At 47.8% G+C, this 25291-nt stretch overlaps 1 long non-coding RNA gene, 5 other non-coding genes and 1 pseudogene across 6 annotated transcripts; 6 read left to right on the top strand and 1 right to left on the bottom strand.

Moving 5' to 3' along the window:
* Nucleotides 1–3257: 3257 nt before the first annotated feature.
* On the bottom strand, nt 3258–4993 carry LOC145426056 (uncharacterized). Its single transcript, XR_013906829.1, has 3 exons — nt 4830–4993; nt 4403–4685; nt 3258–4275 (listed from the first exon to the last, which is right to left on the bottom strand). It is a non-coding gene; the product is annotated as an uncharacterized LOC145426056 (long non-coding RNA).
* Nucleotides 4994–15122: 10129 nt separating this feature from the next.
* Nucleotides 15123–15241, top strand: LOC145427220 (5S ribosomal RNA). Its single transcript, XR_013907952.1, has one exon. It is a non-coding gene; the product is annotated as a 5S ribosomal RNA (ribosomal RNA).
* Nucleotides 15242–16641: 1400 nt separating this feature from the next.
* On the top strand, nt 16642–16760 carry LOC145427445 (5S ribosomal RNA; annotated as a pseudogene).
* A 2193-nt stretch (nt 16761–18953) lies between these two features.
* Nucleotides 18954–19072, top strand: LOC145426626 (5S ribosomal RNA). Its single transcript, XR_013907336.1, has one exon. It is a non-coding gene; the product is annotated as a 5S ribosomal RNA (ribosomal RNA).
* A 2149-nt stretch (nt 19073–21221) lies between these two features.
* On the top strand, nt 21222–21340 carry LOC145426628 (5S ribosomal RNA). The gene has a single exon (XR_013907338.1). It is a non-coding gene; the product is annotated as a 5S ribosomal RNA (ribosomal RNA).
* Nucleotides 21341–22439: 1099 nt separating this feature from the next.
* Nucleotides 22440–22558, top strand: LOC145426627 (5S ribosomal RNA). Its single transcript, XR_013907337.1, has one exon. It is a non-coding gene; the product is annotated as a 5S ribosomal RNA (ribosomal RNA).
* A 1179-nt stretch (nt 22559–23737) lies between these two features.
* Nucleotides 23738–23856, top strand: LOC145427176 (5S ribosomal RNA). The gene has a single exon (XR_013907906.1). It is a non-coding gene; the product is annotated as a 5S ribosomal RNA (ribosomal RNA).
* The last annotated feature ends 1435 nt before the right edge of the window (nt 23857–25291 follow it).

The raw sequence follows: 25291 nt of genomic DNA, 5'->3' as shown, positions 1-25291 counted from the left end.
GGCGCCACCAGGCCCTCTGACCACCACCAGTAGGCAACGGGTGAAGTGTCTTGCCCAAGGACACAACAAGCGAGCCTGTCCAAGCCGAGGCTCGAACCGGCAACCTTCCGATTACAAGGCGAACTCCCAACTCTTGAGCCACGATTTAACAGTAAGAAATATCAGGCAGAACCAGGCTCAGGGTTAACTGCCCTCAATTAAGTGGCTTAAAGGGCAAACTGATGCTGGTAATGTAGTAATAACCTAATAATAAAGGAAAAATGTACTAAAAATAAAGAAAGAAAGGTGAAGCTCAACACTATATAAGTCTCTTAACTAATTTCAATTTAAGCCATGGCCCCCTTTCACATGTGGCAAACGTTTTTTGTCTTATTTTTTCTCTCTCACTTCATTATTGTTGCTTGTCACTTCAGTCACTGACACTGATTTTCTCAAACTCCCAGCAGTGGATTTTTATTCCATCTCCTTTCTTTTACCCACTCGTATTTTATTGTGCATGACACTCAAATATTCCACTGTAGAGCCCACTGTTGTCATGGGAGCATCAATTTTGTAGAGTTACAGTACAGCTAGTTTGTACAGTTAAGTATACTAGAACTTTGCTTGAAGACAGAGGTAAAGGTGTTTTTGCATGATTAACATTTTTAAACATTCTATTAATAATGAATAAAATATATTCATATTTAAACATGGAGGATTTTAAAGCAATTATCTGATAAAAAAAAATATCCTGTGCTATGCTGTGTGGTCTTTTATTTCTTAGTCTTTTATTTAGTAACAGTTAGCAGGGTCTGTGCTAGTGTTAGCAGATAGCTTAGCAGATCCTCTTGACCAAATACGGTACCTCTGACTAAAAAAACAACAACACAACAACTGCCCAAAAACACTTGAGTCTTTTATCCAATACGTAGTCTATGGAGGACATGGAGAAGAGCCTTAGTAATTTTTGATGAATGAATTTGTAATCTACATTTTGCTGGGTCACTGCAAACCGTTTACTGTACTTTATCAACAAAAAAAAGTTTATTGCTTCATTTGTGCATTAATTCACACCAGCTGTGGAGTTAATTTAGTTCTTTCTGTGTTTAATTTTGAATGGGCACTCCAGAGCATTAAGCTTTCTGTTAGTGCACAAACAACAGTCCGATCATGAACAAAAATCGAAACTCATTAACAGCTCCCTTTGTTAAACAAAGAGAGGTAAATAGGAGAAAACACATGTTTGTAAATTGTTTTCAGGAGAGTTTTAGTACAGAATGTGATGTACTTTTCTACTATACTTTTTACAAGTGGTTTAGAAGCAGCATAAAGAAGTGATTTGATGATCTCACAAAGCAGTATGTCCCCATTGTTAGTCTGTGCTTTCCTGATATTTGACCTGCTGTTATTAGTATGAGTGGTGGATGAGCTCTGCTCCTCAAGTCACTGTTCAGAGACTTCATTATGGGATGGCAGCCTCCGCCAACAAAAATCAAAACTCTGTGGCAAGGAAATAGACCCTGGCTAATCTATCAGATATGAGCTGCCCTCAACACCCTTCATTGGCCCCGACCCTATATCGCTGGAGTCAGTTGGACGACACATATATATGTGTGTGTGTGTGTGTGTGTGTGTGCGTCTGAATGCGTCTCAGCCCAGAGGCTATGTGCCTGACATATCAGATAATGGTGAGTTAACAACAGTAAAAGCTGACAGATGCGATCAGGCTGGAGTCTTTGTGGATAATGATGTTCACAGATAACATTGTGATCTATAGTGAGAGTAGGGAGGAGTAGGTGGGAGAGCCTGGAAAGGTGGAGGGATGCTCTGGAGAGAAGAGGAATGAAAGCCAGAAGAAGCAATGTGAATGAGAAAGAGACCGGTATAACAGTGATGATACTGTACAAGCAGCAGAGGTGGGGAATATGTACACTTTCAACTAATATAAGATAAGATAAGATACCTTTATTAGTCCCACGAGTGGGAAATTTCATGTTAAGACTAGAAATCAACATTGGACTTATCGTTTGGTACTTAATGAATTTAGATTGTGTTGCCCTTTCCACTGTGTGTCTAAAAGTTATGATTACCATAACAAGCTATGGTGAATGCCTAGTCACCCAAGAAAAGTGGTGTATCCACTTCATGGTGTTATTTCACAATTGTACAGTTTCTCACACTGTACAACAGTTTGGTTCAGAATGATATCAGACTTTAAGGTAACTTTTTCAGCTCATAGCTAGTTTATTTTATAACGTTTGAAATCTCTTGGACAAGAATTTAGGAATGGCTTAAGAAACACAAGGCATACAAAAAGTAGATTGCTATAATGTTTGATACTGTATTTTTCAGACCAAAAGGCGCACCGGATGATAAGGCACAATTTCGATGAAGTCGCTTCTTCCACTTTCATACCATTAATGGTGAATTCTCTCACAGGTGCTTTATTGCTGCATTCCCAAGCTGTTGCAGTATATTAATGACTAACCTCGTACTGTGGATGGATTATGTCAGTTGTTCTCCTGACTGAAGTTTGGTCCCTTTTCAGCATCCTGCCACGTGACTGCATTTGTCTCTAACCACCGGAAAACCAGGGTCAAGTGAGTCGTCATTTGTGAGCTGTGGTCAAGCCAGTCACCTCTTATCTGACACATAAATTTTCTTGGGCTTCTACACCGGCCTTTACGCAGCGCCGGCACATATATGTCACACGTACACACAAGCACTCACACATGCACGGCGTGCACACATAATGCACTGGGACAGCCTGGTTGCATCATGTTCAAAAATTCATTAAAAATCATCCTTAATAGTTGATGTCCAACTTTCAACACATTCCTCCTCCGGGATACCTACTGCGCCTCTTGGCCAGGTTTCATTTGAATCTGCTGCATCAAAAATTTTTCAATTTTATGGGATCAAAAATGTTGCTGTGAGAGTCATGACAAGGACTATAAAGAGACAGCATATTTCACCCATATTTACTTGTCTTCACTGACTCCATTTGAAATACAGATTTTACTTTGGAATCTTTTTCTCACATACAAGGTCTTGAGAAATCTGGTTGTAGTTTACGTTAAAGTCCTCACAGTACTGTATATATTGCTAATTGGCTGCTTATCTCTTTTAGACTGCAGGCGTACTTGTGGTTCCTATAGTATTTTAGGGTTGAATGGCAGACAGAATCTTTAGCACTCAGGCCTCTCTTCTGTGGATACAGCTCCCAATATTACAGTTTTTCTCGGTTGCTAAAACACATTTCTTGAAACTATGCCTCATATCCTCACAACAGTAAACACAAATCCATAACATCTCACTCAATTTCCCAAACATCCTATTTCCAGGTCAAAATGAAGCTCTACACCCAAAACTATTCACTCCTGCTGAAAAACCAAACTTTGCCCTCAGACATCAAACACAAGCCCTCAAAAACACACACACTACAATAGAGTTTTGCACACTGGTACAATTAATTCAAAACAATAGTTCCAAAACAAATAGGTTGCTTATGGTTCTCCCCTTCAAAACCCTTGTCACATGATAAACACAAAAGACGCAACCAATGTATGTACAGTGGCACATTGTCATTCATGTACTATACAGTACAACACACACCAGAAACATTATCCCACCTCAGCATCTTGTCTTTGGTCTGGGTCAGGCCAGAGAATCTCATCCACATCACAGGCTATATTGGCCCTGGCCAGGCAGCGGGGGTAAAATCCTCTTGCATGCCTGATCCACCCCTGGCATGCATCTACTGATATGTCTAGGCAGGCCTCTTCCATGGCCTGAAGGAGGTGAACACGGACATAAGGTTCTCGGTCATACACTTTCCACCGCCATGCCGAAAATAACTCCTCTATCGGGTTTAGAAAGGGAGAGTATGCAGGCAGAAAGATATTAGAAAACCTTGGGTTATTGGTAAACCAGTCACGAACCAGAGCAGCGCGATGGAAGCTGACGTTATCCCACACAACAACGTAGTGAGGCTGCTCTGGCTGTGCTGGGTTCCCTGTAGTCCAGCTGGAACATATGTTGTCTTAAACCATCAAGAAAAGCAAGGAGAAGCATAGTGTTATAGGGTCCTAGTACCCCATGGCGGTGGAGTACCCCTCGTTGGCTGATGGCTGCGCACATAGTGACATTCCCCCCACGCTGACCAGGGACATTTACAATAGCCCGATGGCCAATTATGTTCCTCCCCCTTTTCCTTCTTTTGGTCAGGTTAAAACCTGCCTCATCCACAAAGATTATTTCATGGGGAACAGGCCGTCCTTCAATCTCAAAGATTCTCTGCAAGACACATAACACAGTAGAGTCAGTCGGTACCCTGAACCACAGTTCAAGAGTGCTGAAATGGCAGCATAAACTGCCATGCTGTGATGGTACACAATACTTTATACAGTATCAAAACTCATACCTGAACATATTCCACACGTTGGTTTTTCACTCTGTCAGAGTTTCGTTCGAAAGGGACTCGGTATGCCTGTTTCATCCGGAATTGATTCTTTCGGAGGATGCGGTCAATTGTGGAGAGGCTGACGGCATTTATGCCTCGAAAAAGATGATCATCCTCAATCACTCTCCTTTGAATCTCTTGCAGGCGGATTACATTATTTGCAATTACCATGTTTACAAGTTCCCTCTCTTGCTCCTCCGACAAAAGCCTTAACCTGCCTCCACCAGGTGGTCGTCTCTGTGTCCTACAAAAATAGAAGCACTCATTACTGTAACTGTCACACATTCATTTTACAGGCAAATAATGGAAACATACTGAAACTCAAGACACATAAGTTCAGTAACTTAAACGTTACTGTACAAAGCAGTCTTACTGCAAGTACACCTACCTGTTTTCCTCCCTGAAGGTTCTGATGATGGAGGCAACAGTGAAGAGACTCAAATTTGGTTGTACTCGTTGCCCAGCCTCCCTCATAGTCATCCCATGGACAAGGACATGGTCAACTAAAGTGGCTCGAATTTCATCCGAGACTGACTGTCTTCTTGCCCTTGCTCTTCCCCTTCCTTGTCGCCATCGTTCTCCACCTCCACCTCCTTCACCACGTCCTCCTCCTCCTCCACCTCTCCCTCCTCCTCCACCACCTTCCTGTTGTCCTAGACCACCTCCTCCTCCTCTTCCACCACGTCCTCCTCTTTCACCATGTCCTCTTTCTCCACCACGTCCTCTTCCTTTGCATCTCTTTGGATCCATTGTTTCAAACCTGAATGAGCTGACTTTGGCCCTTTTATCTATCCATCGCAGGTTCTGATTGGTGTGTGCTAAATTTTGACTCCTAGTGTTTCCACCTGGTTAATTGTGTGCTAATTGAGCTCAAGCTATGCTGACTTACAGTTTTTTCTGATTGCTTAAGCACATTTTTTGTAACTATTGGCTAATTTTGCAAAACTCTTCACACAAATAAGAAAACCTGTCACCCAATAATCAAAACATTGTAGTTCTCTTGTAAAAGCAAACACAGCTAGATTAACTCTTCACACCTTCGTAAAAATGGTGTTTCCGTATCAAACAGTACACACAAGCCATCATCTACTAAGCACACAATGCGCCAACTGCACACTGATGGTATGAATACAAAACACATCTGGCTTTTGCTTTCTCTGTGCACAAGGTAGGCTATGTCAGTTTGAGCTCATACTTCTGTCATAGATCCATAAGCATAGAGGGATCCAAACTTCAAGTACATCAAAACAAACACAAGTGTTTATTTCCAAGTATAGGATTATTTGCAGTCGCCATAATGACTATATGGGTTACTTGGTCTGCAGTGAACATGCTTCCTCTGCCCCAGCATCTGGTCATCTAGCAATTCTGTAAAGTAACAATTTCAGTATTTTCACATCAATGGTATTGGTGTGTTTCTCATTGGCATATGGCAGTGCTACAAATCTTTGTGCGAAGTGACTGTACTCACCGATTCTCATTTCAAGATGTCCTTATGGTGCTTGCTACAGTGTAGCGGCTCGAGTTAGGCTGGACCCGTTGGCCAGCTACCCTCAGGGTCATTCCACGGTTGATTACATGGTCCACTATTGTAGCTCTGATGTCATCAGCAATTCTATTTCTTACTCTTCCTACCCTTCCTCTCCCCCCTCCTCGTCTTCCTCTTGCTCCTCCTTGTCCTTGTCGTCCTCTTCATCCTACTTCTTCACCTCCACGTCCTCTTCCTCGGCCTCCTCTGCTTCTCACTCTTTCTGCTCCCTCCATTGTACTCCGCACACACAGCTTACCTGTATTATAGTGCTTAGGCTGATTGCAAAGTGAACTAATTATCTAAAAAAGTTTTCACATGTGAAAGTGTGCCAGACAGTTTGCAAATTAGTGTTAATGATAGCCATACATGTGTATACTTTTGCTAGGAGTGTGTTGGAAATTTGGTAATTGAGTGTTGTGCAGTGAATTGTGCCTACAGTTTTGCAAAGTGTGTGTTACAAAATTGCAAACTGAGTGCAAAGCAGTTTTTGTGCTTTTAGTTTCGCAAACTCAGTGAGTGGTTTTGCTATAAGTCTGAATAGTTTTAGAGATTGTGCTACAGGAATCACAGTTAGGGTTTGAGCATTCAGAAAAAACTGTAAGTTAACATTATTGCATGCTAGTGCTTTCTAAATGACTACATGGTGTAAGCACTGTAAAATGTAGGGATTTGTGTGTAGAGTTTTGCAGTAACAGTTCACCAAATTTGAGTTATGTGTCAAATCAGGGAATAGTGTTTATAGTTCAGGGAAATGGGTGAGCTTTTTGAACAATAGCGTTACGGTTTTGAAATTTTAGTTTAGAGGCCTGGTTACAGTGTTTAAGCAATCGAGAAAAACTGTAATTCAGTAGACAAACACCCATCTCAGCTTTTGAGATTAGCCTTAAAACCTTCTGTTTTGACAAATACTACTTATATAATAATAATTTTTTCTTCTTCACTCTCTCTGTGTTTATACACCTCTCTGCATTTAATCATTATTTAGTATGTATTGCTTGCTCTCTTCCATAGTTTATATGTTGTCCTGTCTCCTTCCCATCAACCTCAGCCAGTCACAGTAGCCAGTCCCTCCTTGAGCCTGGTTCTGCTAGATGTTTCAAACCTTTTCAAATGGAGTTTTTCCTTCCCACTCGAGAATCTGTGGCAAGATCTGAAAACTGCTGTTCACAAACGCTGTCCATCTAATCTGACAGCTGGAGCTGTTTTGCAAAGAAGAATGGGCAAGAATTTCAGTCGGTAGATGTGCAAAGCTGGTAGAGACATACCCTAAAAGACTGGCAGCTGTAATTGCAGCAAAAGGTGGTTCTAGAAAGTATTGACTCAGGGGCTGAATAATTACGAACACCCAACTTTTCAGTTATTTATTTGTAAAAAATGTTTGGAATCATGTATGATTTTCGTTCCACTTCTCACGTTTACACCACTTTGTATTGGTCTTTAATGTGGAATTCCAATAAAATTGATTCATGTTTGTGGCTGTAATGTGACAAAATGTGGAAAGGTTCAATACTTTTGCAAGCCACTGTATATAACATTTAATTGCTAACACCAGAATGAATTAAATTGTATACATTCAAATTATATATTCATTGTGATATACTCCTTTTCTTTTGAAATACTGTATTTTCTATTTTTTTGGACATCTTTTAAAAGACAATTCAATATTACAGGAACAAAAGCTCTTCTATTTCATGAACTACCAAACCTACTGGCAGTAATACACACTGCAGCTGGGAGACACCAGGGAACACGTAATTACAGTTTTTTCTGAATGCTTAAACCCTAACTGTGATTCCTGTAGCACAATCTCTAAAACTATTGATACTTATAGCAAAACCACTCACTGAGTTTGCAAAACTAAAAGCACAAAAACTGCTTTGCACTCAGTTTGCAATTTTGTAACACACACTTTGCAAAACTGTAGGCACAATTCACTGCACAACACTCAAATTACCAAATTTCCAACACACTCCTAGCAAAAGTATACACATGTATGGCTATCATTAACACTATTTTGCCAACTGTCTGGCACACTTTCACATGTGAAAACTTTTTTAGATAATTAGTTCACTTTGCAATCAGCCTAAGCACTATAATACAGGTAAGCTGTGTGTGCGGAGTACAATGGAGGGAGCAGAAAGAGTGAGAAGTAGAGGAGGCCGAGGAAGAGGATGTGGAGGTGAAGAAGTAGGATGAAGAGGACGACAAGGACAAGGAGGAGCAAGAGGAAGATGAGGAGGGGGGAGAGGAAGATGAGGAGGGGGGAGAGGAAGGGTAGGAAGAGTAAGAAATAGAATTGCTGATGACATCAGAGCTACAATAGTGGACCATGTCATCAACCGTGGAATGACCCTGAGGGTAGCTGGCCAACGAGTCCAGTCTAACTCGAGCCGCTACACTGTAGCAAGCATCATAAGGACATCTTGAAATGAGAATCGGTTAGTACAGTCACTTTGCACAAAGATTTGTAGCACTGCCATATGCCAATGAGAAACACACCAATACCATTGATGTAAAAATACTGAAATTGTTACTTTACAGAATTGCTAGATGACCAGATGCTGGGGGCAGAGGAAGCATGTTCACTGCAGACCAAGTAACCCATATAGTCATTATGGCGATTGCAAATAATCCTATACTTGGAAATAAACACTTGTGTTTGTTTTGATGTGTTTGAATAAACACCAGTACTTGAAGTTTGGATCCCTCTATGCTTATGGATCTATGACAGAAGTATGAGCTCAAACTGACATAGCCTACCTTGTGCACAGAGGAAGCAAAAGCCAGATGTGTTTTGTATTCATACCATCAGTGTGCAGTTGGCGCATTGTGTGCTTAGTAGATGATGGCTTGTGTGTACTGTTTGATACGGAAACACCATTTTTACGAAGTTGTGAAGAGTTAATCTAGCTGTGTTTGCTTTTGCAAGAGAACTACAATGTTTTGATTATTGGGTGACAGGTTTTCTTATTTGTGTGAAGAGTTTTGCAAAATTAGCCAATAGTTACAAAAAATGTGCTTAAGCAATCAGAAAAAACTGTAACTGAGTTTCCCACTTGATTACATATGAGACTGGAGACTGTAGCTCCTGTGAAAAATAGGGCCTCAATTCAGAAGTACTTGACTCCGTGGTATAATTCTCAAACACGTAGCCTAAAGCCGAAAACTCGTAAGCTGGAGAGGAAATGGCGTGTCACAAATTTAGAAGATTTCATCATTTAACCTGGAGAAAAAGTTTGCTGCTTTATGAGAAAGCCCTCCACAAAGCTAGAGATAGAGAGAAAACCAGAAATTCCCTCTGAGCAAATAATAGCAAATAATAATAACTTTATTCCACATCAACACGCGGCAAATCTTTGCCTCATGGGTGCCATTTTGTTGTGGTATCCTTTTTCTTCTTAGGGGCGTGATGACGCAGCACCCGTGCTCTTACAATGAAACAGTTCCTCCTTGTGGTGACAACTAAAATACTGTCTCTGTTACAGTTTTTTCTGATTGCTTACAGTTTTTTCTGATTGCTTAAACCCTAACTGTGATTCCTGTAGCACAATCTCTAAAACTATTCAGACTTATAGCAAAACCACTCACTGAGTTTGCAAAACTAAAAGCACAAAAACTGCTTTGCACTCAGTTTGCAATTTTGTAACACACACTTTGCAAAACTGTAGGCACAATTCACTGCACAACACTCAATTACCAAATTTCCAACACACTCCTAGCAAAAGTATACACATGTATGTCTATCATTAACACTAATTTGCCAACTGTCTGGCACACTTTCACATGTGAAAGCTTTTTTAGATAATTAGTTCACTTTGCAATCAGCCTAAGCACTATAATACAGGTAAGCTGTGTGTGCGGAGTACAATGGAGGGAGCAGAAAGAGTGAGAAGTAGAGGAGGCCGAGGAAGAGGATGTGGAGGTGAAGAAGTAGGATGAAGAGGACGACAAGGACAAGGAGGAACAAGAGGAAGATGAGGAGGGGGGAGAGGAAGATGAGGAGGGGGAGAGGAAGGGTAGGAAGAGTAAGAAATAGAATTGCTGATGACATCAGAGCTACAATAGTGGACCATGTAATCAACCGTGGAATGACCCTGAGGGTAGCTGGCCAACGGGTCCAGCCTAACTCGAGCCGCTACACTGTAGCAAGTACCATAAGGACATCTTGAAATGAGAATTGGTTAGTACAGTCACTTCGCACAAAGATTTGTAGCACTGCCATATGCCAATGAGAAACACACCAATACCATTGATGTAAAAATACTGAAATTGTTACTTTACAGTATCAGAATCAGAATACTTTATTGATCCCTGGGGAAAATTATCTTTTTGCTAGATGACCAGATTGCTAGATGACCAGATGCTGGGGCAGAGGAAGCATGTTCACTGCAGACCAAGTAACCCATATAGTCATTATGGCGATTGCAAATAATCCTATACTTGGAAATAAACACTTGTGTTTGTTTTGATGTGTTTGACTAAACACCAGTACTTGAAGTTTGGATCCCTCTATGCTTATGGATCTATGACAGAAGTATGAGCTCAAACTGACATAGCCTACCTTGTGCACAGAGAAAGCAAAAGCCAGATGTGTTTTGTATTCATACCATCAGTGTGCAGTTGGCGCATTGTGTGCTTAGTAGATGATGGCTTGTGTGTACTGTTTGATACGGAAACACCATTTTTACAAAGGTGTGAAGAGTTAATCTAGCTGTGTTTGCTTTTGCAAGAGAACTACAATGTTTTGATTATTGGGTGACAGGTTTTCTTATTTGTGTGAAGAGTTTTGCAAAATTAGCCAATAGTTACAAAAAATGTGCTTAAGCAATCAGAAAAAACTGTAAACTTATTAAAGCGGTGACGCAAATCAGAAGGCTAGACCGTCCAATTGTTGTCACCCCCCCCCCCCTCTCTCTCTCACACACACACACACACACACACACAATTTTAATTATAAGCTAGATATATTTCTACTAATGAAATTAGCAACAGGGATGAGTCAGTGAGTCAGTTGGGCTTCAGTAAAGTGATTTTCGAATACTGAACAATTTATTCATGATGCGCACATCACTAGGACAGAGTGTGACACCTGCTGGTCATCTTTCAAATATTCCTGGTGTGCTTGTAGTTCTGACAAATTGATCTCTTTCAAATGTCAGGGAACAGACCTTCTACACTACTTCAAAAGCGAAACCTTGTAACTACAGTTCAATTAAAGGGCGATCGTGGCTCAAGAGTTGGCAGTTTGTCTTTTATTTATTATTATTAATTATTTTCTAAAAAGATTCCTTTAAAGATAAGAATGAAAGATAGCACATTTTAGTTTATCCATAGTTCTGTTGCATTGACTAAGATCGTAGATATTACAATCAAAAAAGCAGGTAACAGGAATCCATACACTTGTATCATTAACTCAAGGTCTACAACAAATCAGTTTGGCTTCCCTTGGGCCATAAATGGATAAATATTGGGTATAATATCAAAATTCTTTTGATGATCTAACACATTTAAGCATGACAAATATGCAAACAACTAAGTTGTCAGAAAGGAGGCAAATAATTTTTTTCATGGCACTATATGTAAAGATACGTAGTGCCTTCTTTAATGTTATAAATCAAACTGAAGACAAGAAAAAAATAATAATTAATTTGTAATAAAGTTATGAGTTATGGCATCTTTACTTTGGATATTTAATTGTGTACTATGTATCTGTTTAATTAACCAGAAGTAAATCTTGTTGGTTTTACGGAAAGCAAATTTATATGAAAAAAAAATGAGCTTAACAACCTACGCCATTTGAATGTGATTTGGTTACACAAAAGTTTCACTTGAACATGCCTTCTTCTAAAGCTCAGAAGAGAGCCAACATGATAAAGTGGAGTGTGCTACTTCTAAAAATGTAACCTTATAGATATACCCATCCCTATAAGATGGTTCAACAAAGTCTCATGACTTTATCATCTTAAAAGGCTATGCAAATCTTGAGGTCAAAGTGAAAACTTAAAATGTAATCCATGTGTTTGTTACATCTAGGCTGGATTACTGCAGTTGCTCATTATCAGGTGCCCCTGAAAGCTCCCTAAAAAACCTTTGGCTGAACCAAAACATGGATGTGGGATTATTGACAGAGACAAGCGTGAAGGATGATGTTGCTTTCATATCAACTTATCTTCATTGGCTTGAATTCAGAATTTAATTCTTCTTATATGTAACATCCTGAATATTCAGGTCCTAAGACTTAATCTAATTGATTACCCCACAATTAAAAGGCAGGCTTGACTGTTGTTTTTAGGGTTTTAAAATGAAAATATGAATTGTATACAATGCAATATTAGAATACTCAATTATCATGCAGCGCCTTATGAGCAAACACTTTGTAGCAGTGGGGAGAAAATTCATTAACTGTTCTGCTCAACTCCCCAAAATTGTCAGTTGCTACACTTACCTATAGTGTCTAAATGAAAGAATGGCAGGTATAATTTAGGTAAGTATACTAAAAACCACATCGATCTTGCAGTGTTTACAACACTGAAAACTGCTACATGGTCAGGAATACATGTGCTCTTATGAAAAAGTGCTCAATGAAACAAATATCCAACTTAACTTTTTTCCCCCCACAGATGTTATTGTCAGTTTTGTCAGTCATAAATACTGCTGTTCTTGGTCATGAGATAAAACATTTACATAACCACTGAAGCATACTTAAGAATGTAAGTCATTTGAATGTGATTTGGTTAGACAAAACACACATTTAGTATTGACATGCCTTGTTGTAAAATATCACAACCTGTCTGCACAACTGCCAACTGGATTTACTTTACCAAGTGGATCATCATGGCCTTGCCATATTGGTCCATTTGATTGACCTTTATTATGATTATGTATTTATTTTATTTTCGTTTTTTAAAGACAGGACAGACATGACTGGGGGATAGGACAGGGAGAAAGAATGAAGCGACGGCCTTCTTTTCCTGTATTGTGAGGTATTGGGAGGTTGGATCCATCCAACCTCACAATACAGGAAAAGAAGGCCGTCGCTTCCCTGAGCAAAGACCACAACATCACTGTTTTACCAGCTGATAAGGGAAGATGCACCGTGGTCCTAAACACTACAGATCACCATACAAAGATCACTACTCTCCTCAGTGACAACAATACCTATGAAGCCTTAAAGCGAGACCCCACAACCAGCTACAAAAAGAAAGTTATAGCTTGCCTTCAAGACTTTGAAAAGGACAAAATTATTGACCGCCTTACATATCACCGCCTTTACCCAGGGGATGCCATACCCTGCATTTACGGACTTCCTAAAATCCACAAGGAAGCTGTCCCACTCAGACCCATAGTCAGTAGCATAAACTCAGCCACTTATAACATTGCTAAACACCTTGCTACCATCCTTGCTCCTCTCGTGGCGAACACCCCACACCAAGAACTCCACCGATTTCACCGACAAGGTCCAGAAACTTACCCTGAATCTAGATGAAACCATGGTGTCCTTTGATGTAGTCTCTCTCTTCACTTGCATACCCACCACGGAGGCCGTGGAGACTGTCAGAAAACGACTACAAGAAGACAGTTCCTTGGAGGACAGGACCAACTTCACACCCGATCAGATTTGTACACTGTTAGACCCCTGCCTCACCACTACATATTTCAAATACAACGAAGGCTTTTACAGACAAAAACATGGCTGTGCTATGGGCTCCCCCGTGTCACCTATTGTAGCCAACCTTAGGAAGAAGTGGAAAGGAAGGCACTTGGCTCTTTCAAAGGAAGAGTACCCAGCCACTGGTACAGATATGTAGACGACACCTGGGTCAAAATCAAGACACAAGAAGTGGAATCCTTCACTGCGCACATTAACGCTGTGGATAAAAACATCAAGTTCACCAGGGAAGACACAAAGGACAACTGTTTGCCTTTCCTGGACTGCGCTGTGCACATTGAAGAGAATGGCAACCTCAACATCGAAGTTTACTGGAAGCCCACACACACGGACCAGTACCTCCTCTTTGACTCCCATCACCCTCTGGAACACAAACTTGGAGTAATTAGGACCCTACACCACCGGGCAGAACATGTTCCCTCTAAGCCTGAAGGAAAAAAGAAGGAACACACACATGTAAAGGAAGCACTCAAAACGTGCGGCTATCCTAAATGGGCGTTCTTAAAGTCAGCAAACAGGCACAGAAAAGAAGACCAGACACCAGCGAGGGAGGATAAGAAGGACAGACGCAACAACATTGTCATCCCCTATGTAGCCGGTGTATCAGAAAAACTCAGGAGAGTTTTCTCCAAGCATGACATCCCGGTGCATTTCAGACCCAGCAACACGCTCAGACAAAAACTGGTTCACCCGAAAGACAAAACGCCAAAACACAGACTTAACAATGTGGTGTATGCGGTACAGTGCAGCAAGGAATGCCCAGACCTCTAAATTGGAGAGACCAAACAGCCACTTCACAAGTGCATGGCACAACACAGAAGAGCCACCTCCACAGGACAAGACTCAGCAGTCCATCTGCATCTTAAGGATAAAGGACACTCTTTCGAGGATGCCAATGTTCACATTTTGGACAGAGAGGCTAGTTACACCCCATCAGGGCCTTAGTTGCTATTGAGGCCACTTACACCACACCAGGGCCTGTGGCTCTGGCTGAGGCCACTTACACCACACCAGGGCCTGTGGCTCTTGCTGAGGCCACTCATATCACACCAGGGCCTGTGGCTCTTGCTCAGGCCACTTACTCCACACCAGGGCCTGTGGTTTCTGGCTGAGGCGACTTACACCACACCAGGGCCTGTGACTGCTGGTTGAGGCCACTTACACCACACCAGGGCCTGTGGCTCTTGCTCAGGCCACTCACATCACACCAGGCCCTGCGCTTCTGGCCGAGGCCATCTTCACCAAACCAGGCCCTTTGCTGCTAGCTGTGGCCATGTACAACACACCAGGCCCTGTGCTGGATCCTGAGGCCATCTTCAACAATCCAGGGCCTGTGCTGTTGGATAAATGCTAAACTGAGCCTTTGGGTTAGGGTATTATGCAAACATGCAGGTAGGGTTATAGGATTGTCTTCGTAACTTCAGGTACTTGCCACCTAATCAGTTGAATCCATAAATTGAGACATTGTGCTGGGGCCAGCAGCTTACGGCCATACCACCCTGAGCACGCCCGACCTCGTCTGATCTCGGAAGCAAAGCAGGGCTGGGCTTGGTTAGTACTCTGATGGGAGACTGCCTTGGAATACCTGGTGCTGTAAGCCTTTCATGTCATTGAACTGCTTTTGATCCAGAGAAGGGGTGTATTAAAAGACCAAAAGCAGCTGCCCATTAATAAGGGCACATTAACGACATTGCTTTTGGCTCTTTTCCAATGTCTTGTGCTGCTAGCTGATGCCACCTACACCACACCAGGGCCTTAGTTGCTATTGAGGCCAATTACACCACACCAGGGTCTGTGGCTCCTGCCTGAGGCCACATACACCACACCAGGGCCTTAGTTGCTATTGAGGCCACTTACACCACACCAGGGCCTGTGGCACTGGCTGAGGCCACTTAGACAACACCAGGGCCTGTGGCTTCTGGCTGAGGCCACTTACACCACACCAGGGCCTGTGGCTGCTGGCTGAGGCGACTTACACCACACCAGGGCCTGAGTGACCGGCTGGGGCCACTTACACGACACCAGGGCCTGTGGCTCTGGCTGAGGCCACTTACACCACACCAGGGCCTGTGGCTGTGGCTGAGGCCACTTACACCACACCAGGGCCTTAGTTGCTATTGAGGCCAATTACACCACACCAGGGTCTGTGGCTCTTGCTCAGGCCACTTACAGCACATCAGAGCCGTTGGCTCTGGCTGAGGCCACTTACACCACACCAGGGCCTGTGGCTGCTGGCTGAGGCCACTTACACCACACCAGGGCATTAGTTGCTATTGAGGCCACTTACACCACACCAGGGCCTGTGGCACTGGCTGAGGCCACTTACACCACACCAGGGCCTGTGGCTGCTGGCTGAGGCCACCTACACCACACCAGGGCATTAGTTGCTATTGAGGCCAATTACACCACACCAGGGTCTGTGGCTCTTGCTCAGGCCACTTACACCACACCAGGGCCTGTGGCACTGGCTGAGGCCACTTACACCACACCAGGGCTTGTGGCTCTGGCTGAGGCCACTTACACCACACCAGGGCCTGTGGCTGCTGGCTGAGGCCACTTACACCACACCAGGGCCTGTGGCTGCTGGCTGAGGCCACTTACACCACACCAGGGCCTGTGGCTGCTGGCTGAGGCCACTTACACCACACCAGTGCCTGTGGCTTCTGGCTGAGGCCACTTACACCACACCAGGGCCTGTGGCTCTTGCTCAGGCCACTCACATCACACCAGGCCCTGCGCTTCTGGCCGAGGCCATCTTCACCAAACCAGGCCCTGTGCTGCTAGCTGTGGCCATGTACAACACACCAGGCCCTGTTCTGGTTCCTGAGGCCATCTTCAACAATCCAGGGCCTGTGCTGTTGGATAAATGCTAAATTGAGCCTTTGGGTTAGTGTATTATGCAAACATGCAGGTAGGGTTATTGGATTGTCTTGGTAACTTCAGGTACTTGCCACCTAATCACTTGAATCCATAAATTGAGACATTGTGCTGGGGCCAGCAGCTTACGGCCATACCACCCTGAGCACGCCTGACCTTGTCTGATCTCGGAAGCTAAGCCGGGCTGGGCTTGGTTAGTAATAGGATCGGAGACTGCCTGGGAGTACCTGGTGCTGTATGCCTTTCATTTTCGTGTCATTGAACCGCTTTTGATCCAGAGAAGGGGTGTATTAAAAGACCAAAAGCAGCTGCCCATTGATGAGGGCACATTAACGACATTGCTTTTGGCTGTTTTCCAATGTCTTGTGCTGCTAGCTGATGCCACCTACACCACACCAGGGCCTTAGTTGCTATTGAGGCCAATTACACCACACCAGGGTCTTTGGCTCTTGCTCAGGCCACTTACACAACACCAGGGCCTGTGGCTACTGGCTGAGGCCACTTACACCACACCAGGGCCTTACTTGCTATTGAGGCCACTTACACCACACCAGGGCCTGTGGCTCTGGCTGAGGCCACTTAGACCACACCAGGGCCTGTGGCTACTGGCTGAGGCCACTTACACCACACCAGGGCCTTAGTTGCTATTGAGGCCACTTACACCACACCAGGGCCTGTGGCACTGGCTGAGGCCACTTAGACCACACCAGGGCCTGTGGCTACTGGCTGAGGCCACTTACACCACACCAGGGCCTTAGTTGCTATTGAGGCCACTTACACCACACCAGGGCCTGTGGCTCTGGCTGAGGCCACTTACACCACACCAGGGTCTGTGGCTCTTGCTCAGGCCACTTACACCACACCAGGGTCTGTGGCTCTTGCTCAGGCCACTTACACCACACCAGGGCCTGTGGCTGCTGGCTGAGGGCACTTACACCACACCAGGGCCTGTGGCTGCTGGCTGAGGCCACTTACACCACACCAGGGCCTGTGGCTGCTGGCTGAGGCCACTTACACCACACCAGGGCCTTAGTTGCTATTGAGGCCAATTACACCACACCAGGGTCTGTGGCTCTTGCTCAGACCACTTACACCACACCAGGGCCTGTGGCACTGGCTGAGGCCACTTGCACCAAACCAGGGCCTGTGGCTGCTGGCTGAGGCCACCTACACCACACCAGGGCATTAGTTGCTATTGAGGCCAATTACACCACACCAGGGCCTGTGGCACTGGCTGAGGCCACTTACACCACACAAGGGCCTGTGGCTGCTGGCTGAGGCCACTTACACCACACCAGGGCCTGTGGCTGCTGGCTGAGGGCACTTACACCACACCAGTGCCTGTGGCTTCTGGCTGAGGCCACTTACACCACACCAGGGCCTGTGGCTCTTGCTCAGGCCACTTATGCCACACCAGTGCCTGTGGCTTCTGGCTGAGGCCACTTACACCACACCAGGGTCTTTGACTCTTGCTCAGGCCACTTACACCACACCAGGGCCTGTGGCACTGGCTGAGGCCACTTACACCACACCAGGGCCTGTGGCTGCTGGCTGAGGCCACTTACACCACACCAGGGCCTGTGGCTGCTGGCTGAGGCCACTTACACCACACCAGGGCATTAGTTGCTATTGAGGCCCCTTACACCACACCAGTGCCTGTGGCACTGGCTGAGGCCACTTACACCACACCAGGGCCTGTGGCTGCTGGCTGAGGCCACCTACACCACACCAGGGCATTAGTTGCTATTGAGGCCAATTACACCACACCAGGGTCTGTGGCTCTTGCTCAGGCCACTTACACCACACCAGGGCCTGTGGCACTGGCTGAGGCCACTTACACCACACCAGGGCCTGTGGCTCTGGCTGAGGCCACTTACACCACACCAGGGCCTGTGGTTGCTTGCTGAGGCCACTTACACCACACCAGGGCCTGTGGCTGCTGGCTGAGGCCACTTACACCACACCAGGGCCTGTGGCTGCTGGCTGAGGCCACTTACACCACACAAGGGCCTGTGGCTGCTGGCTGAGGCCACCTACACCACACCAGGGCCTGTGGCTGCTGGCTGAGACCACTTACACCACACCAGGGCCTGTGGCTCTTGCTCAGGCCACTTACACCACACCAGGGCCTGTGGCTCTTGCTCAGGCCACTCATATCACACCAGGCCCTGTGCTTCTGGCCGAGGCCATCTTCACCAAACCAGGCCCTGTGCTTCTTGCTGTGGCCATGTACAACACACCAGGCCCTGTGCTGGTTCCTGAGGCCATCTTCAACAATCCAGGGCCTGTGCTGTTAGATAAATGCTAAACTGAGCCTTTGGGTTAGGGTATTATGCAAACATGCAGGTATGGTTAAAGGATTGTCTTCGTAACTTCAGGTACTTGCCACCTAATCAGTTGAATCCATAAATTGAGACATTGTGCTGGGGCCAGCAGCTTACGGCCATACCACCCTGAGCACGCCCGACCTCGTCTGATCTCGGAAGCTAAGCAGGGCTGGGCTTGGTTAGTACTTGGATGGGAGACTGCCTGGGAATACCTGGTGCTGTAAGCATGTCATTGAACCGCTTTTGATCCAGAGAAGGGGTGTATTAAAAGACCAAAAGTAGCTGCCCATTAATGAGGGCACATTAACGACATTGCTTTTGGCTGTTTTCCAATGTCTTGTGCTGCTAGCTGATGCCACCTACACCACACCAGGGCCTGAGTGACCGGCTGGGGCCACTTACACCACATCAGGGCCTGTGGCTGCTGGCTGAGGCCACTTACACCACACCAGGGCCTGTGGCTGCTGGCTGAGGCCACTTACACCACACCAGGGCATTAGTTGCTATTGAGGCCAATTACACCACACCAGGGTCTGTGGCTCTTGCTCAGGCCACTTACACCACACCAGGGCCTGTGGCACTGGCTGAGGCCACTTACACCACACCAGGGCCTGTGGCTGCTGGCTGAGGCCACCTACACCACACCAGGGCATTAGTTGCTATTGAGGCCAATTACACCACACCAGGGTCTGTGACTCTTGCTCAGGCCACTTACACCACACCAGGGCCTGTGGCACTGGCTGAGGCCACTTACACCACACCAGGGCCTGTGGCTGCTGGCTGAGGCCACTTACACCACACCAGGGCCTGTGGCTGCTGGCTGAGGCCACCTACACCACACCAGGGCATTAGTTGCTATTGAGGCCAATTACACCACACCAGGGTCTGTGACTCCTGCTCAGGCCACTTACACCACACCAGGGCCTGTGGCACTGGCTGAGGCCACTTACACCACACCAGGGCCTGTGGCTGCTGGCTGAGGCCACTTACACCACACCAGGGCCTGTGGCTGCTGGCTGAGGCCACTTACACCACACCAGGGCCTGTGGCTGCTGGCTGAGGGCACTTACACCACACCAGTGCCTGTGGCTTCTGGCTGAGGCCACTTACACCACACCAGGGCCTGTGGCTCTTGCTCAGGCCACTTACACCACACCAGGGCCTGTGGCTGCTGGCTGAGGCCACTTACACCACACCAGGGCCTGTGGCTGCTGGCTGAGGCCAATTACACCACACCAGGGCCTGTGGCACTGGCTGAGGCCACTTACACCACACCAGGGCCTGTGGCACTGGCTGAGGCCACTTACACCACACCAGGGCCTGTGGCTGCTGGCTGAGGCCACCTACACCACACCAGGGCATTAGTTGCTATTGAGGCCAATTACACCACACCAGGGTCTGTGACTCTTGCTCAGGCCACTTACACCACACCAAGGCCTGTGGCACTGGCTGAGGCCACTTACACCACACCAGGGCCTGTGGCTGCTGGCTGAGGCCACTTACACCACACCAGGGCCTGTGGCTGCTGGCTGAGGCCACTTACACCACACCAGGGCCTGTGGCTGCTGGCTGAGGGCACTTACACCACACCAGTGCCTGTGGCTTCTGGCTGAGGCCAATTACACCACACCAGGGCCTGTGGCTCTTGCTCAGGCCACTTACACCACACCAGGGCCTGTGGCTGCTGGCTGAGGCCACTTACACCACACCAGGGCCTGTGGCTGCTGGCTGAGGCCACTTACACCACACCAGGGCATTAGTTGCTATTGAGGCCAATTACACCACACCAGGGTCTGTGGCTCTTGCTCAGGCCACTTACACCACACCAGGGCCTGTGGCTCTGGCTGAGGCCACTTACACCACACCAGGGCCTGTGGCTGCTGGCTGAGGCCAATTACACCACACCAGGGCCTGTGGCACTGGCTGAGGCCACTTACACCACACCAGGGCCTGTGGCTGCTGGCTGAGGCCACTTACACCACACAAGGGCCTGTGGCTGCTGGCTGAGGCCACCTACACCACACCAGGGCCTGTGGCTGCTGGCTGAGGCCACTTACACCACACCAGGGCCTGTGGCTCTTGCTCAGGCCACTCATATCACACCAGACCCTGTGCTTCTGGCCGAGGCCATCTTCACCAAACCTGGCCCTGTGCTGCTTGCTGTGGCCATGTACAACACACCAGGCCCTGTGCTGGTTCCTTAGGCCATCTTCAACAATCCAGGGCCTGTGCTGTTGGATAAATGCCAAACTGAGCCTTTGGGTTAGGGTATTATGCAAACATGCAGGTATGGTTATAGGATTGTCTTCGTAACTTCAGGTACTTGCCACCTAATCAGTTGAATCCATAAATTGAGACATTGTGCTGTGGCCAGCAGCTTACGGCCATACCACCCTGAGCACGCCCGACCTCGTCTGCTCTCGGAAGCTAAGCAGGGCTGGGCTTGGTTAGTACTTGGATGGGAGACTGCCTGGGAATACCTGGTGCTGTAAGCCTTTCATTTTCATGTCATTGAACCGCTTTTGATCCAGAGAAGGGGTGTATTAAAAGACCAAAAGCAGCTGCCCATTAATGAGGGCACATTAACGACATTGCTTTTGGCTGTTTTCCAATGTCTTGTGCTGCTAGCTGATGCCACCTACACCACACCAGGGCCTGAGTGACCGGCTGAGGCCACTTACACCACATCAGGGCCTGTGGCTGCTGGCTGAGGCCACTTACACCACACCAGGGCCTGTGGCTGCTGGCTGAGGGCACTTACACCACACCAGGGCCTGTGGCTGCTGGCTGAGGCCACCTACACCACACCAGGGCCTTAGGTGCTATTGAGGCCAATTACACCACACGAGGGTCTGTGGCTCTTGCTCAGGCCACTTACACCACACCAGGGCCTGTGGCTGCTGGCTGAGGCCACTTACACCACACCAGGGCCTGTGGCTGCTGGCTGAGGCCACTTACACCACACCAGGGCATTAGTTGCTATTGAGGCCAATTACACCACACCAGGGTCTGTGGCTCTTGCTCAGGCCACTTAACCACACAAGGGCCTGAGTGACCGGCTGGGGCCACTTACACCACATCAGGGCCTGTGGCTGCTGGCTGAGGCCACTTACACCACACCAGGGCCTGTGGCTGCTGGCTGAGGCCACTTACACCACACCAGGGCCTGTGGCTGCTGGCTGAGGCCACCTACACCACACCAGGGCCTGTGGCTGCTGGCTGAGGCCACTTACACCACACCAGTGCCTGTGGCTTCTGGCTGAGGCCACTTACACCACACCAGGGCCTTAGTTGCTCTTGCTCAGGCCACTCACATCACACCAGGCCCTGCGCTTCTGGCCGAGGCCATCTTCACCAAACCAGGCCCTGTGCTGCTAGCTGTGGCCATGTACAACACACCAGGCCCTGTGCTGGTTCCTTAGGCCATCTTCAACAATCCAGGGCCTGTGCTGTTAGATAAATGCTAAACTGAGCCTTTGGGTTAGGGTATTATGCAAACATGCAGGTATGGTTAAAGGATTGTCTTCGTAACTTCAGGTACTTGCCACCTAATCAGTTGAATCCATAAATTGAGACATTGTGCTGGGGCCAGCAGCTTACGGCCATACCACCCTGAGCTCGCCCGACCTCGTCTGATCTCGGAAGCTAAGCAGGGCTGGGCTTGGTTAGTACTTGGATGGGAGACTTCCTGGGAATACCTGGTGCTGTAAGCCTTTCATTTTCATGTCATTGAACCGCTTTTGATCCAGAGAAGGGGTGTATTAAAAGACCAAGAGCAGCTGCCCATTAATGAGGGCACATTAACGACATTGCTTTTGGCTGTTTTCCAATGTCTTGTGCTGCTAGCTGATGCCACCTACACCACACCAGGGCCTGAGTGACCGGCTGGGGCCACTTACACCACACCAGGGCCTGTGGCTGCTGGCTGAGGCCACTTACACCACACCAGGGCATTAGTTGCTTTTGAGGCCAATTACACCACACCAGGGTCTGTGGCTCTTGCTCAGGCCACTTACACCACACCAGGGCCTGTGGCACTGGCTGAGGCCACTTACACCACACCAGGGCCTGTGGCTGCTGGCTGAGGCCACCTACACCACACCAGGGCATTAGTTGCTATTGAGGCCAATTACACCACACCAGGGTCTGTGACTCTTGCTAAGGCCACTTACACCACACCAGGGCCTGTGGCTGCTGGCTGAGGCCACTTACACCACACCAGGGCCTGTGGCTGCTGGCTGAGGTCACTTACACCACACCAGGGCCTGTGGCTGCTGGCTGAGGGCACTTACACCACACCAGTGCCTGTGGCTTCTGGCTGAGGCCACTTACACCACACCAGGGCCTGTGGCTCTTGCTCAGGCCACTTACACCACACCAGGATCTGTGGCTGCTGGCTGAGGCCACTTACACCACACCAGGGCCTGTGGCTGCTGGCTGAGGCCACTTACACCACACCAGGGCCTGTGGCTGCTGGCTGAGGCCACTTACACCACACCAGGGCCTGTGGCTGCTGGCTGAGGCCACTTACACCACACCAGTGCCTGTGGCTTCTGGCTGAGGCCACTTACACCACACCAGGGCCTTAGTTGCTCTTGCTCAGGCCACTCACATCACACCAGGCCCTGCGCTTCTGGCCGAGGCCATCTTCACCAAACCAGGCCCTGTGCTTCTTGCTGTGGCCATGTACAACACACCAGGCCCTGTGCTGGTTCCTGAGGCCATCTTCAACAATCCAGGGCCTGTGCTGTTAGATAAATGCTAAACTGAGCCTTTGGGTTAGGGTATTATGCAAACATGCAGGTATGGTTAAAGGATTGTCTTCGTAACTTCAGGTACTTGCCACCTAATCAGTTGAATCCATAAATTGAGACAACGTGCTGGGGCCAGCACCTTACGGCCATACCACCCTGAGCATGCCCGACCTCGTCTGATCTCGGAAGCTAAGCAGGGCTGGGCTTGGTTAGTACTTGGATGGGAGACTGCCTGGGAATACCTGGTGCTGTAAGCCTTTCATTTTCATGTCATTGAACCGCTTTTGATCCAGAGAAGGGGTGTATTAAAAGACCAAAAGCAGCTGCCCATTAATGAGGGCACATTAACAACATTGCTTTTGGCTGTTTTCCAATGTCTTGTGCTGCTAGCTGATGCCACCTACACCACACCAGGGCCTGAGTGACCGGCTGGGGCCACTTACACCACACCAGGGCCTGTGGCTGCTGGCTGAGGCCACTTACACCACACCAGGGCCTGTGGCTGCTGGCTGAGGCCACTTACACCACACCAGGGCCTGTGGCTGCTGGCTGAGGCCACCTACACCACACCAGGGCCTTAGTTGCTATTGAGGCCAATTACACCACACCAGGGTCTGTGGCTCTTGCTCAGGCCACTTACACCACACAAGGGCCTGAGTGACCGGCTGGGGCCACTTACACCACATCAGGGCCTGTGGCTGCTGGCTGAGGCCACTTACACCACACCAGGGCCTGTGGCTGCTTGCTGAGGCCACTTACACCACACCAGGGCATTAGTGGCTATTGAGGCCAATTACACCACACCAGGGTCTGTGGCTCTGGCTGAGGCCACTTACACCACACCAGGGCCTTAGTTGCTATTGAGGCCACTTACACCACACCAGGGCCTGTGGCTGCTGGCTGAGGCCACATACACCACACCAGGGCCTGTGGCACTGGCTGAGGCCACTTACACCACACCAGTGCCTGTGGCTGCTGGCTGAGGCCACTTACACCACACAAGGGCCTGTGGCTGCTGGCTGAGGCCACTTACACCACACCAGGGCCTGTGGCTGCTGGCTGAGGCCACCTACACCACACCAGGGCCTTAGTTGCTATTGAGGCCAATTACACCACACCAGGGTCTGTGGCTCTTGCTCAGGCCACTTACACCACACAAGGGCCTGAGTGACCGGCTGGGGCCACTTACACCACATCAGGGCCTGTGGCTGCTGGCTGAGGCCACTTACACCACACCAGGGCCTGTGGCTGCTGGCTGAGGCCACTTACACCACACCAGGGCCTGTGGCTGCTGGCTGAGGCCACCTACACCACACCAGGGCCTGTGGCTGCTGGCTGAGGCCACTTACACCACACCAGTGCCTGTGGCTTCTGGCTGAGGCCACTTACACCACACCAGGGCCTTAGTTGCTCTTGCTCAGGCCACTCACATCACACCAGGCCCTGCGCTTCTGGCCGAGGCCATCTTCACCAAACCAGGCCCTGTGCTGCTAGCTGTGGCCATGTACAACACACCAGGCCCTGTGCTGGTTCCTGAGGCCATCTTCAACAATCCAGGGCCTGTGCTGTTAGATAAATGCTAAACTGAGCCTTTGGGTTAGGGTATTATGCAAACATGCAGGTATGGTTAAAGGATTGTCTTCGTAACTTCAGGTACTTGCCACCTAATCAGTTGAATCCATAAATTGAGAC

Source organism: Astatotilapia calliptera, chromosome 3 (assembly GCF_964374335.1).
Source record: "Astatotilapia calliptera chromosome 3, fAstCal68.1, whole genome shotgun sequence".
NCBI classification, from domain to species: Eukaryota; Metazoa; Chordata; class Actinopteri; order Cichliformes; family Cichlidae; genus Astatotilapia; species Astatotilapia calliptera.
The sequence above is the reverse complement of the archived record's forward strand: the minus strand, read 5'-3'. Positions and strand labels throughout refer to the sequence as shown.